Raw genomic sequence first — 13,977 nt, forward strand, 5'->3', positions numbered from 1 at the left:
TCCAGAGATTATCCTTAATACTCCTATTGCTAAAAAATGTGTGTAGTTAATGACATATGGGTGTTTTTGATGAGACCCATTATCCTACTTGTGTGGTGAAAGCAGATCAAGTAGCTGACATACTATAGAATGAAACCTGACATACCATAGTCCTGACAATCTGGAACAGTCACATGAGGATCATGATAATGGTCTGCCAGTGCTGCTGTTTTATCTGTTCTTGCAGCTCGGACTGCATGCTGCTGCTGTGTCTTATGTACATTTACTGCTTAGCTGTATCCCGGAATGTTGGGACTTCCTTTGTGCCCATTAAGACCTGACCTTTACAATTAGGCTTCCATTTCTTCCAACCAGCTCTGATATAAAATAGAATTCATATTTAATATATTCCCCAAGTCATCCCCAAAGGAACTGAGATAACCAGATAGGATTCCTGTGCTTGCCAATTCTCACACCAATTTTGACAAATTCACTTGGCACTCAAACCTTGGGCAGCAATATAAGGCAATGTGTACCCAAGATTAGGATCATTTTTTTTTATTAATGACAATACAAAAAATATAACCTGAAATAGAGGAGATTTTAGCCCTATGGGGGTAAGTAATTCTGAGTTGGGAGCAAAAAACAAACAAAAGCAAGCAAGTTTGCACCTGGACAATACAATATTATTATTATTATTATTATTATTATTATCCAGAAATACGGCACAACTTTATTTTTACCCCTGGCCTGCCAATTCCTTAAATAGCTGGGTACACACTTAAAGATGTATCTGTCCAATTTGTCTGGTCGGAACAAAAATCTGGTTATGTAGGGGGGGCAAAAAAATAAAAATTTACAATTTTCTCCTAAACTCTGGAAAACAGACAAAAGACAAATGTACTGTATTCAAACAATCATTTTTGACTGTTTCCAGTGTTTGGGAGTACATGGTCAATGGGTACTTGTGTAGTTTCATGGCGCCGTGCGTCGGAGTCCCCTTGCGAGGCTCGCTTCGCTCGCCCACGCTGCGGGCTCAGTGGCTCGCTACGCTCGCCACGCTATTTAAAATCAACTCCATGCCAACATGGATAGTGGGGGTATGAACTATCCATGTTGGCATGGAGTTAAGTTACTTTTTTTAACATAGTTTGTGGCGAGCGTAGAACCCGGAAGTAGCATGGCGCCATGCTGGCGCCGTGAAACTACACAAGTAACGGTCAATGTAATTTGCTTCCATACAGTCACAGATCTTTGTTCCCACCAGACAGATTAGACAAGATACATTTCTTTGCAGTGCAATATGGTTTTGCCAAGGTGCAAAGTAATTATCTTTTTTTTTTTTTTTTTGCTTTGCTCCTAAATCAGAATCATCAGCCTGCTGTTCTGCTGCTCACTGCTGATCAGGCAACCACACCATGGCTGCAGACATCAGCATCAGCTGGGGAAATGTAAAAAAAGCAACCCTCACTTTTCTGGAACGCCTGTTTTTGATGCATTTTTGCACACATACCCTTTTGTCCAAAAAAAGAACGGAAAAGGCATGGGCAAAAAATGCCTTCAATAGCGGCTAAAACAACCGCAATTGAATAGACTGGCCACAAATTAGAGATAGAGATTCAATATACACAATTGGTTCACTAGCAGTAAAGGTATGTATATATATGAGAGAGTGCCACACAATTGGGACTATCAAATAATTTATTAAAAATATTCAGTGATATATTAAATAGTAATAAAAATTACACAATACAAATTATAATTCATAATATAGACATTCAAAATTCAAAGAGAGATAAACGTCCAGCCAATCACATCCTAACTGCCATGTTACAGGCTGTGTTTGAAAAAAGGAGCTGATTGGCTGGACGTTTATCTCATGTTATCACCCATGCATTTATCTCTTATTAAGGCTTAATACATCTGCCCCAATATGCCCAACTCCAGAATGTTAATAAATATATTTGAGAGAACCACCTTTCCTTAAAGTGACTTGAGCTTAACCGAGTGATATTACACCCTATGCAATTGAAAGTTTGTAAAAGTAGCAGAAAATGTTTCTATATCGCAGAGAATTATTTGTAGAGGTATGGATGATTATTAGAGACAGGATTATATGCAACATAAAAAGCTTGAAATATGCATGCAAATATGCATGAAAAATACTTAAAATATGCATAAAAAGCATTAAAATATGCTACATTAAATAATAAAAAAAGTAATTTTTAACTTATTTATTTAAAAATCTGCATACAATTAGCAAACAAACCTCAAAAATAGGCCCACAGCATCTGCAGATGTCTAGTGCTGTACACAGGATTTTTTTCTTCCTCGCTGCTACAGCAGACTGCAGCGTCCAAAGCTCTTCTTGTATCAACTGCACGGACCCTCATCTCCAGCGCCGATGGATCAAATGTCAGCATAGCGTGTGAGGGCGGCGCAGTGGAAGGCTTCCTCCCTGCGCTGCATACTCACTGTGACATGGCATTTCCTCCGCGATGTCACAACCCTTCCGCCCACCTCCTCTGCTGCAGAAGTCTGTCTCTTGGTGTAAAGTCCCTGGCCAGGGGCAGGCAAAGGTTCAGGAGCTTCGTAATGGCATCCGCCCCGACTGAGTTTTATCAACATGGATTGGCAGCCTAGAGCAGTGTCAGACATAGCGTACATCAAAGATTCGCAACACTGTGCATTACCCCAGCCTGCACACTCTACCACTACTTGGCCAGCAGCAGCAGGAGGGCAAAGCAGTGCTGTAACTCGCGGGTGGGAAGAGGATGGTGTCTAAAATATGCACCATCACTAGATTTTAGGTAAAATATGCAATAACCAGTGAGAATAGGCAAAATATGCAAATGCATATGCAAATATGCAAATGCATATAATCCTGTCTCTAATGATTATACATAATTTGCTGTCCAAAATTGAAATAAATTATTATCAGCTGATAATTGGATTAGGGAGCAGAGTGTCCCACGGCTGGGAATGAGCGATACTACCTTATCGGGTAAAAATGGTCAGGCAGCAGCGATGTTTGGGAGTGCTCAGACGGCTCCATCTACACCCACCCGGCAGCCATCGCCTGTTGACGGACTGCCGCTGACGATTTCACCAGGGAGCGGGCCGTCTTATGAAGGTGGAAAGTGCAGATGTGCTGTAATAAGCTGAAGAAATGGATGGATCCAGCCGCACTGTTGGCGATGTAAAGACCTGCCGAATAAAGGTAGTATTCGCTGCGCAGTGGAGGGGGGTTCACAGTCCGGTGGGTTGAAGGCTAGAAATGGGTTAGTCAATACCCAACCACAAATTAGTTCAGTTCTTCTGGAAATTCTAAGAAAAAAAAAAACTGATTGAATAACCCCCTAAGTGGTAAAGCAAGGAGGAGGCCTGTGTGCAGTCTCAATCTGGGCCCCCTCCTCTCTGACAGCAGTTCAGTAGACTCAGAGCACTAGGGTCACAAGGAGACTCTAGAACTGGGTCTCCTAGTGAGACTAGTGCACATGCAAAGGTCTCCAGGAAGATGGTGCTACACCATTTTCCCAATGGTTTTTGCAGTAATAGTGGGACTCCCAAGAGTTAAGTAAGGGGTGCAGGGTGTCCTCCACACACCTTGCACCCATAATAGATACACCAGTGCATCACATCACATATATATATATACAGTTGAGATCTAAATGAATTTATGGTGTGACCCACCCTACACTCTTACTGGAAAGCGCTAAAGATGTCTTTACAATCATTTTCTAAATAGAGACTAATAGCATTAGTGGAAATGAAATCCTTTAAGAGTACTGTACATCATTTCACATAACCAATGAAGAGCTAATTGTACTATTATTTTATTAGTAACTGTGGTTATGTTACTTTCATTGAAACCACTGTACTGTTTTTATAATTTTTTGCATAACCCGATCATCTATTATTTATAAATTGCCAGCCATGTGCAGTGCTAGTTATTCATTGTGCTGGCGAGACAGTTGGGTGAAAGAGCTCAATTTCCGCTGTAGACAAAACCAACAATGTGAGAGTATATTTGTGATTGGAGGTCATTAAGTAAGCACAGAACATCTGATACACCAGGCAAGCCAGCTTTAAAGCCATATATACATGTAGATTTGCGCTGAGCATGGCAACTGTGTTTGTGGAGGGTAGAAGTTGGTACAGACGGTGGGGAGGCATTCCTTGCAAAGACAAGAGTAAGATAGTTGGGGGGTATCTTGTTTTGTGGGGCACTGGAGAAACAAGCTTTAATTTTGGGATGAGTTTAATAAGTGATGAGGACTTGTTTTGTTCCCCATTTTGTACTTCTACAGAAGTATATAACCTGGGGCAGTGAGCAGTCTTTTCATAAAAATAGTCCCTAGCAAGATTACTGTAGGTGTTTTAGCCATACCCAGAGGAGAATGTAGCCAAAAGGTCGACAATGACAATATTGACATTCATAATGTTGACACCACAATGTTGACAGTTGTGATCAGTGGCGGCTCTTACCTTGTCAGAGGAGAGGGGCTGCCGAGATGCCGGGCCCCCACCCCTCAGGTGGCGCCACTGCTGGTCCCCGCAGTTCCCCACCGCTGCCTCCATCTTCTTGTGCCGATCACCGTTGCGGGACCGGCGCATGCGCAGTAGCCTCTTCGGTACTGCGCATGCACTGCACCCAGCCTCTATGGGGCTGCTTCGGGAGCAGACCCGTAGAATTGTATTGACGGTTCTGGGTCCGGCGCATGAGCAGTATTTTCCTCAGTACTGTGCATGCACAGAACCAGTTTCTAGGGGCTGCCCCGCATCTGTGCATAGTCAGGCATCCCGTAGGGAGGAAACACCTCCCAATGGGACTGCCTTGAGTGTCTGGCAGGTCGGACTTCCAATAGGAAGTCACTGCCAGTCACAGTGAAGCCAGTACAGTCTCGCAGACTGCATCTGGCTTCACACAGTGGCGGATTTTGCCTGGGGGGGCTGCCACCACTGGTTGTGATTGTTAAAATGTCGAGAATGTCTCAACAATGCGACAATGACCCAGCACATCGACACTAAGTTGATGTGCTGTGTGCTCAAATGGGCGTCGCCAGAGGAGGGAGCTTTCAATCCCCCACTGCAGCAAATAAGATGTTCATACATCTTGTCAGCGTTCCTTCCTGATACGTCTCAGTAATGAGACCGCTATAATACTAATAATAATCTGTCCCTCTGATCTTACACCTACTGCTTCTACTGTTTATGGGAAGCAGGAACAATAGACCACTGTCTTCCACCAAATAAGAGGATGGGAGTGGGGTATATAGTTAGGCTCCCAGCATGCAGACCCTCCCATGGAGGACAATTGTGCCACATTTCTGTTTTGTTATATTTTTTTCGGGTTTTTAGTTAGCAATCTTCTTGTCTGCTCTGGAGGTGGTGGGCACCTTGTTTTCTGTCAAAGTCCAGGTGGCACCGGAGTTGGAGCGGACTTAATTTGCCCCTTCAAATGTGGCTATTATTGGTGAAGCCTTAGCTCTGCAGGTGCCTACAACCTCTGGAGGGAATAACAGAGTTACGGTTGGATTGTGGCCTGTTCTTCCCGGTAACCTTTTGTCTGGAATTCCCTTAGAATCCTAACATAATCACCAGCCAACAAAAAAAAATTCTGGAGCTGACTCTCAGTCCAGTCCTGTCGCAATCCAGTCTTGTCTCAGTCCAGTCTTGTCTCAGTCCACTTTGCCTTGTTTGCCATAGTTTGTTTAGGTTCGTTTGCAGTGCTTGATTATGCAAGCTCTGCAGGAGTCCGTGGTGGCCTTAAACATGGCTTTTAATGCCTTAAAACCTGGGCAGTTAGAGGTTCTGCAGCAGTCAGATCAGGAGGCTCAGGAAAAGCATAGAAGTGTTCTACGGCCGAAGCATTCACTGGAGAAGCGTCAGTGGTGTAGAAACTTAAATCTGGCCACTATCTCCAGGCTTGTGAGACGCAACCCTGGTCGTGGTGACAGGTTTTTTCCTCGGGCCAAGTCGAGTCAGGTTGTAAGATCTTTGCCTGTCTCCACTATGGTGAAGGAACTTGCCTCTGAATTATGCATAAAAGGCACTCTGATTCATGATGGGGGTCCGAGGACTAAGAAGTCCCATGTTAAGTTCAGGAATCAACTATGATTGCTGAGAAAGATGCATTCGATGCTGAAACTCCAGGAGGAGTAATCGATGTATTTCAACCAAATCGATGTTGAGGGTGCCGGAGTCCCCCCGATGTTCAGGGTCCAGGAGTTGCCTCTGATGTTGAGGGTCCCAGAGTCACCTCCGATGTGGAGGGTCCCGGAGTCGCCTCCGGTGCTGAGGGTTCCAGAGTAGTACCCGTTGTTGAGCCTCCCAGAATGGAACCAATGTCCTGGTCCCCGCGGATGAGTCCGATGCTGGGGGTTCGCCGAGCGAGTCCGATACTGGGGGCCCACCGAGCGAGTGTAGTGTTTAGGGCCCACCGAGAGAGTCCAGTGCTTGGGGCCCACCAAGCGAGTCTAAGGCAGCAGCCCCAAGTGGTGGCCCAAATGCCGCAGCCCCGAGTGGGGGCCAACAGTCTCAGTTTCTAGCCCAGAGTGGGGGCCCACATTCTCAGTTTCTAGCCCCAAGTGGGGTGCCCACAGTCTCAGTTTACAGCCCTGAGTGGGGGTCTAAAGGCCACTGCCTCAGCCGAGGTCCCGAAGGCCACTGCCTCAGCTGAGGTCCCAAAGACCACTGCCTCAGCCGAGGTCCCGAAGGCCACTGCCCCAGCCGAGGTCCCGAAGGCCATTGCCTTAGCCAAGGTCCTGAAAGCCACTGCCGCAGCTGAGGTCTCGCAGGCCACTGTCTCAGAAAGGATCTCAAAGACCACTGCCCCAGGATGGGTCCCGGAGGTCACAGCCCTAGAAGAGATGTTGAAGGCCATAACCCCTAAGGGGGTCCTAAAAGTCCTGATGTCCTGACCCAGACCTGTACAGAGATAAGTGTCCTTGTACCATCTAGGCATTTGTATTCTCTGCTAATTGCAGTGCAGTATTATCTGTGTGTAAAGTTATATTTTTTCTATGAATCCCTCTATAATCTTGCATCCAATAACCCCTCATCCCTCACTGACACAGAAGCTATTAGCAACTATCTAGCTTCATGTCACCTCCCCAAACTCACCCCTTCTCAAGCTACTACTCTTAATTCACCGATCACTCAAGATGAAATAGTAGACGCTATTAAAACACTATGTCGCTCCGCAGCCACCGGCCCAGACGGATTTACCAGCCTTAACTACAAAAAAAATTATCCACAGCCCTGTTGCCTATGCGCTCGATTTTTTTAATTCACTCCTACAAGGACAGCCACTTGACTCTGCCACCACCAGAGCCAAAATTATTGTCATCCCTATGCCTGACAGAGACCCAACTGAAATGGGTAATTATAGGCCTATATCTTTATTAAATAAGGACCTTAAATGGTTTGCTAAAGTTTTGGCTAACCATTTGGCTCCGTTCCTGTCAACTCTGATTCACTCGGATCAGGTGGGCTTCATACCGAACCGACAAGCATCAGATAATACCAAACGCCTTATTGACCTGATTTACTTAGCCAATAGGAGGTCCCTATTTACTCTGGTGGTGGCCCTCAACGCAGAAGAAGCCTTCAACAGAGTGGCTTGGCCCTTTATCCAACGCACCCTCCTCCAGATGGGCTTTGAGGGCCCCTTTTAAGATGGTATCCTTTCTTTATATAATAAACCCTCAGCCTCTGTGTTAGTAAATGGCCTAATCTCTGAACCTTTCCTAATGAAAAACGGCACCCGTCAGGGATGCCCCCTATCGCCTCTATTATTCACCCTGATCATGGAACCACTTGCCGCCAGAATTCGACTTAACACTAACATATCGGGCATCATAACAGGCCATACTGAACATAAAATTGATCTATATGCTGATAATGTTATACTGACACTAACTAAACCCTTCCACTCTCTCTTCGTCTTATTCACTGAAATACAATTATATAGTAGATTTTCCAACTACAAAATAAATGCTACAAAATCCGAAGCCCTTGACATAAACATAGACCCCTCAAACTTAACTCTCCTCAGAGATACATTCCCACTCCGTTGGCAAAGTAATAAAATTAAATATTTAGGTATTTAACTAAATATTATGCGGATCTATACTCTGCAAACTTCCCCAGACCTCTCCTCCTGGAATAAACAATTAATTTCCTGGCTCGGACGTATGGCTGCTGTAAAAATTACAATCCTCCCTTGTCTACTATACTTATGGCAAACTCTACCTATACCAGTCCCTACTAAAACTCTAAAACAACTCCAAGGAGATGTAAATAACTTTATATGGGCTGGGAAGAAGCCTAGAGTCAGATTACGCTTACTTCAAAAACATTATGCCATGGGGGGTCTTGGACTCCCAGACTTTATTAAATACTATTGTGCTGTCCACCTCGCTCCATGCATTCTCTGGCATGCCCCACCTTCACCAAGAATATGGACATCTATTGAATCCATTAGTATGGCGCACTATTCCTTGTATACTCTTTTATGGATTCCCCCCTCGGATCACCCTGTTCCCTCTATGCTTCTTCCAACCACCCGTCACACCCTAAGTATTTGGGATCTCAGTGTTAAGTCCTACAATTTACGTTCTAGACACCCCTTATTGACTCCTATTTGGAATAACCCCACTTTATGCCCGGGATGGATCACAAATCCTTCCTGTTTTGGACCCGACACAATATTCTTCCCACTAGATATTGCTCCCTTATCGTCCTTTCCAGACTTCGCTTCACTACAATGGATTTTCCCTACCAAATAATGTTTTCTACCAGTACCTACAGCTCCGCCATTTTTATAACTCCCTCCCTTGACCAGCCCCCTCCCTCTCATGCTCACCACTTGAATCCCTTTGCCGACACTCCCACTTATCAAGAAAGCTAATCTATACCATCTATCAAATACTCTTATCCTATAACCAACTGCTAAAAGAGTCCCACGAATTAGCATGGGAAAAGGTGAAACTCTAAGTACTGCTACGTGGACCAAAATTAAACTAGCCATTGCCAAATGCTCCATATCTGTCCACATTAGACAATGCATATAAAATATATTTCCGATGGTACATGGTTCCCACCAGACTACATGCTATTTATCCCACATCTTCTGATCTTTGCTGGAGGCAATGTGGCCAAAGGTGAGCTTTTTTGCATGTTTGGTGGTCCTGCCCATTGATACAGTCCTTCTGGATGGAAAGAGATTCACAATCTGATTAACTCAATCACAGATGTTCAAATTTCCCCATTCCTTACTGTTTAGACCACTACCACAAATCTCACCCACAACTCAAAAATGTATTAATCACATCCTTGGCACGGCTAAATACCTCATCGCTGCGAATTGGAAATCTTCCTCACCCCCCCTCCATAACTGCAGCAATTAATACTATATGGACCACGTATAGAATTGAGAAAATCACCTCTATTTTACGTGACAATCCCTCTAAATTTGTTAAGGTTTGGTCGCCCTGGACCACCCATTTCCACTCCATGGCCCCGCTGACTACCTTGTAATGTCTTATCTCTCCCTGATATGGCTGTAACGGCCATCGACAACTCCACTACCTATCTATCAATCTATTTATATACATATCTCTGATTTCTTATCCTTTTTTCTCTACCCTAACCTCTTCCCTCTTCTTTCACTCTTATCCTCCTACCCCTTCACATAGACCCCCACCCTCTTGTTTATGACTCTATGTTTATGTACCAGGATAACGGTTTTTCTATCTTTACAGCTTATTTTTATAGACGCTCTTGTCGTCTAACATTGATCCTGTCTCTCTCGCACATGTGCAAACAATATAACATACATGTCCTCTTTCCATATTCAACAACGGATTTTTTTCTTTTGTATTGAATCCATGCTGACATGTAATATAAAACCAAATAAACAAATTTTCTCCAAAAAAAAAAATATGTATTTAGAAATTCCCAATATTTAGAAATATTCCTTGGTGTTTTAATCTTCTAAATAAAAACATTTTTTTTAAAAGATGGGAAAATATTAATTGTGGCCCTGGAATACTTAGGAAGTGATTCAGAGGAAAACACAGATACACCGGCATCTTTTCTGCAAAAGAATCTGTGTGTTTGTTCAAGTGCTGCAACCAATTTTTAGCCTACTGAAAAGTCCATTGGCAGCAGCACACACAGTACTAGGAAGCACCACAACAGCATCATTGGTCACAGCATCGAAGCTTGTACCAGCCCTATCATTATCTGAACATAGCTGACGCTGTGTTAGTAAAATTGCATCTTTAGACACAACAATTACAGTCTGTAACACACACACATCTGGCTAATATTAGAGGCGTAACCAGAATGTTCTGGGCCCCATAGCAAAGTCTTGAAAGCAAAGTCTTGAAAGCCCGCCCCCCAAAAGCAGGGATAAAGAGAGGGCTTCATAGAAATAGAGGGAATGAGAAAAATAGAGGTGCACAAGAGGGGATGCCAGAGAGAAGGAGGAGCATGAGAGAGAGAGAGAGAGAGAGAGGGGTGCTAACGGGAGTGAGAGAGGACAAGGACATACAGACAACGCGCGGGGAGGGCATGGGCAGATGTGGGACAAGGATGGGCAGGCGAGGATATGGTCTGGCTGGGGACAAGGACGGACAATGAACCATATGGGGGCATAGATGGAGAGACGGCCAGATAGACGGATGTACAACACCAGACTGTGAGATGGAGGAGGGGGGGGGGGGGGGTGGCAGGTGGCAGACAGAGCCTCCGGTGACTGCGGGGAAGAGGGCGGCACAGGGCGCACATATCAGGCATCTGGGGCCCATAGCAGCTGCACCCCCTGCATCCAGGGTAGTTACGCCACTGCTAATATTGATTTAATCACCAGTATGATTAAGATAATTTAGCCAGTAATTTTTTTTTTGTTTTATATAGGTATATCTGCTGCTGTTGTTTTTTATGAATATATCTAGGTCTACAGATATCATTTGCTTTGCTTGAACTTGCAGTGACTTGGAATTAATTATATAGATATAGAGTAAAAAAAAAAAAATCTGCAGTTCACTTTCCCAGGCATTGTATATGAAGAAAATATCAAAAGATATTGGTTGAAGGGTTCTGCCTCTCACGATGATGACTTGAAGTGGTTTTCATAACTTTTGAAAAGCATAGACCCATTGCTATCACTATATAACATAGGGGTAGATTCTGATTCCTTTGGTCCCCCGAGGGTTCGCATGGGGGACCAATGGTTTTGCCCTGCACATGAGTATAATCAGTTATGTGCATGTGCAGGATTTCTGTGCAAGCGCCCTCACCGACATGCACTGGTATGGAGAATGGGAACATCCAGAGTTTCATGGGCGTTCCCAGGAAAATGGTGGCGTGGCGCGGGGTAACGAAACAGCCAATAGAACCTGGGGTATGCTCATGCACAGTACCTAGGCTGCAAATGTGCCAGTTCCAGTGCGGTTCTCTGCATTTTCCATGTGCCGGGACCAAGATTTGGCTTCTATTGGCTGCAGGAGAAGCAGCCCATAAAACCTGGAGGTATGCGCAGTACCAAGGCCAATACTGCACATACCCCCAGGCAGGGCTATTTTTCAGCAGGCTCCAGCACTGAGGCCCTTATTCTAGTTCACTCTTTCTGACAAAATATTTCTTAGATGGACAAAACCATGTGCACTGCAGGTGAGGCAGGTGTTACTTGTGCAGAGATAATTAGATTTGGGTGGGGTTTTACACCTGCCTCATCTGCAGTGCACATGGTTTTGTCCATCTAATGCTGTGTACACACGGGGGAGATATATTGCTCAGCCATATAAAGCCCAGTACACACGCTTAGATTTTTGCCTGTTTTCGATTCGATTTTGCTTATAGAAGCCAAATCAAATCGAATCCTAATCGAAATCGAATGGTTTTTGTGTCACTTTCGATCTGCTTTCGATTCGATGCGCGCTCCCGTTTTCACCAAATCGAACACAAAAATCTTCTATGCAGCCAAGGAAATCTCAATTCGATCCAGTAAATGGAATGAGTACATTGTGCCTACATTGTGAAATCGAAATCGAATCGAATGCAAAAGTACAGATCTAATGCCAAATCTAATGGGAAGATCCAATGCCAGATCTAATAGAAAATCGAATCTAACATCAAATCTAAAGCAAATCTAAGCATGTATACAGGGCTTATGGCTGAGCAATATATGGCTGAGCAATATATTGCTCAGTTTCTATTTTACATCAGCGACCAGAGATGGTCGCTGATGAAAAAGAAACTGCCAGGGGAGCCCGGCAGTGGTAATCAGCTGGTCGCAGGAGAATGTTCCTGTGACCAGCGATCACCACAGGGGTAAAAACGGGAGCGCGCACCCGGCGATATATCGCCGGTGCACACTCCCATTGCGGGCAATATGGTCGCTCAGCGACCATATTTCCCGCGATTTTGCACTAAATCGCCCCGTGTGTACGCACCTTTAGAAATATTTTGTCAGAAAGAGTGAACTAGAATAAGGGCCTCAGTTTCTGCTGGAGCCTGCTGAAAAATAGCCCTGCCCGCAGGCACCAGGACCGTGGCGGGGAGCGGGAGAATGGTGGCAGGGACTGCCTGCATTGTGGCCAGCAGCAGCCACCCTCCCAAAATCAGGTAGGAGCCGCTGCTGCATAACATAAATAAAAGCAGTGATTGTTTTGAGCATGTGGATCACAGAGGGAAGAACAAACATTAATGTTGTTACTCTGAATAGGATAATGTCACTTGCCGCAATGTCACAGGGCTTGCTCCTCATGCTGTCTGTGTCACTAAATTATGTAAGTTGGGGATATTGATTCTGTGACACTTATGAAAATCAATGAACCAAAAGACAACAACTATTTAGAAGCGACACAATTATTACACAGCAATATAAATAATAGAACAGCGTAACTGTAATTACATGAATCACTTCATACTCCTAATATAATTATGCATTAGACAACTGTAGCTATTTGTGTGGTCGTTTGAGGATTGCAAATCTAAAGTACAAGTTACTTATGTAAAAGGTTCTGAAACTTACTTGAAGTTCATATAAGGCAAATATTGTGTCCTGTGTGATTTATGGGAAAATTATAGTCTGCGCTGATAGCTGCCTGTACTCAAATCAAAAACAAAAGGAGACCACCCAGTCTCCCTACAATGTGCAATAGGAAAAGATGGTGTTTTGAAATGTGAATATGGGCGCTTAAGAGTGATCAAAGGGGAAAAAAAGGGAAGAGAAGCTAATACTCCCCTCCAGGTCCCAGTTGTTCAGATGTGGTTTCTTCGATTAGTTGTTCTTATCGAAGTATATGAAATGACATAAAAAGAGAAAGAGAGAGGGCCGCACCCCTCGTGTAATCCTGTTTCTACAAGCAACACTTCAGAATAAATTCTAGATGGTATATATATAATCTCCAATCTTATAGAGTTGGGGTATCACCCCCTCACAATCCTACTCACAAAAGGAGATCAGTGTCGCATATCAAGAAAACATAATCTCCAAGGTTATCAGCTGATGGGTGTCGGGGGATCTCCCCTACACCAAATACTCACAATAGAGTTGACATTTACTCGCATGGAACAGGTTCTTTGTATCCCAGTGTAGGAACCAGTGAAAAGATGATTCTGGATTCTTGTACAATTGAACAAGTATCCTTTTATTGCAATATATACAATTAAAAACAGTGTTTGAGGCTGCTTAAACTGTGTGGAGCCGGTAAGGGCTGGACGGAATGATGGTAAAGAGTAGGTGGAAACAAGTCTTACCGGGGCCCCTTGTTCCTTGTCCACCGCCAGTCCACGTCCTTTTCCGCTCCACCAGCTGTTTGCCTCCTCAAAATAAAAGCAAAGGGAACTCCACCGACGCGTTTCGAACTCTAATGGTTCTTTTTCAAGGTGTATTTTGTTCCCTCTGCCTTCCAGATATTTATAGTGATGTACTTCCTGTCACAGGTGCATACGATCTAATCCTAAGTGTTTCTGTGTATCTTC

The sequence above is a fragment of the Crinia signifera genome, chromosome 6 (genome assembly GCF_055691185.1).
Source record: "Crinia signifera chromosome 6, ASM5569118v1, whole genome shotgun sequence".
Taxonomy (NCBI): Eukaryota; Metazoa; Chordata; class Amphibia; order Anura; family Myobatrachidae; genus Crinia; species Crinia signifera.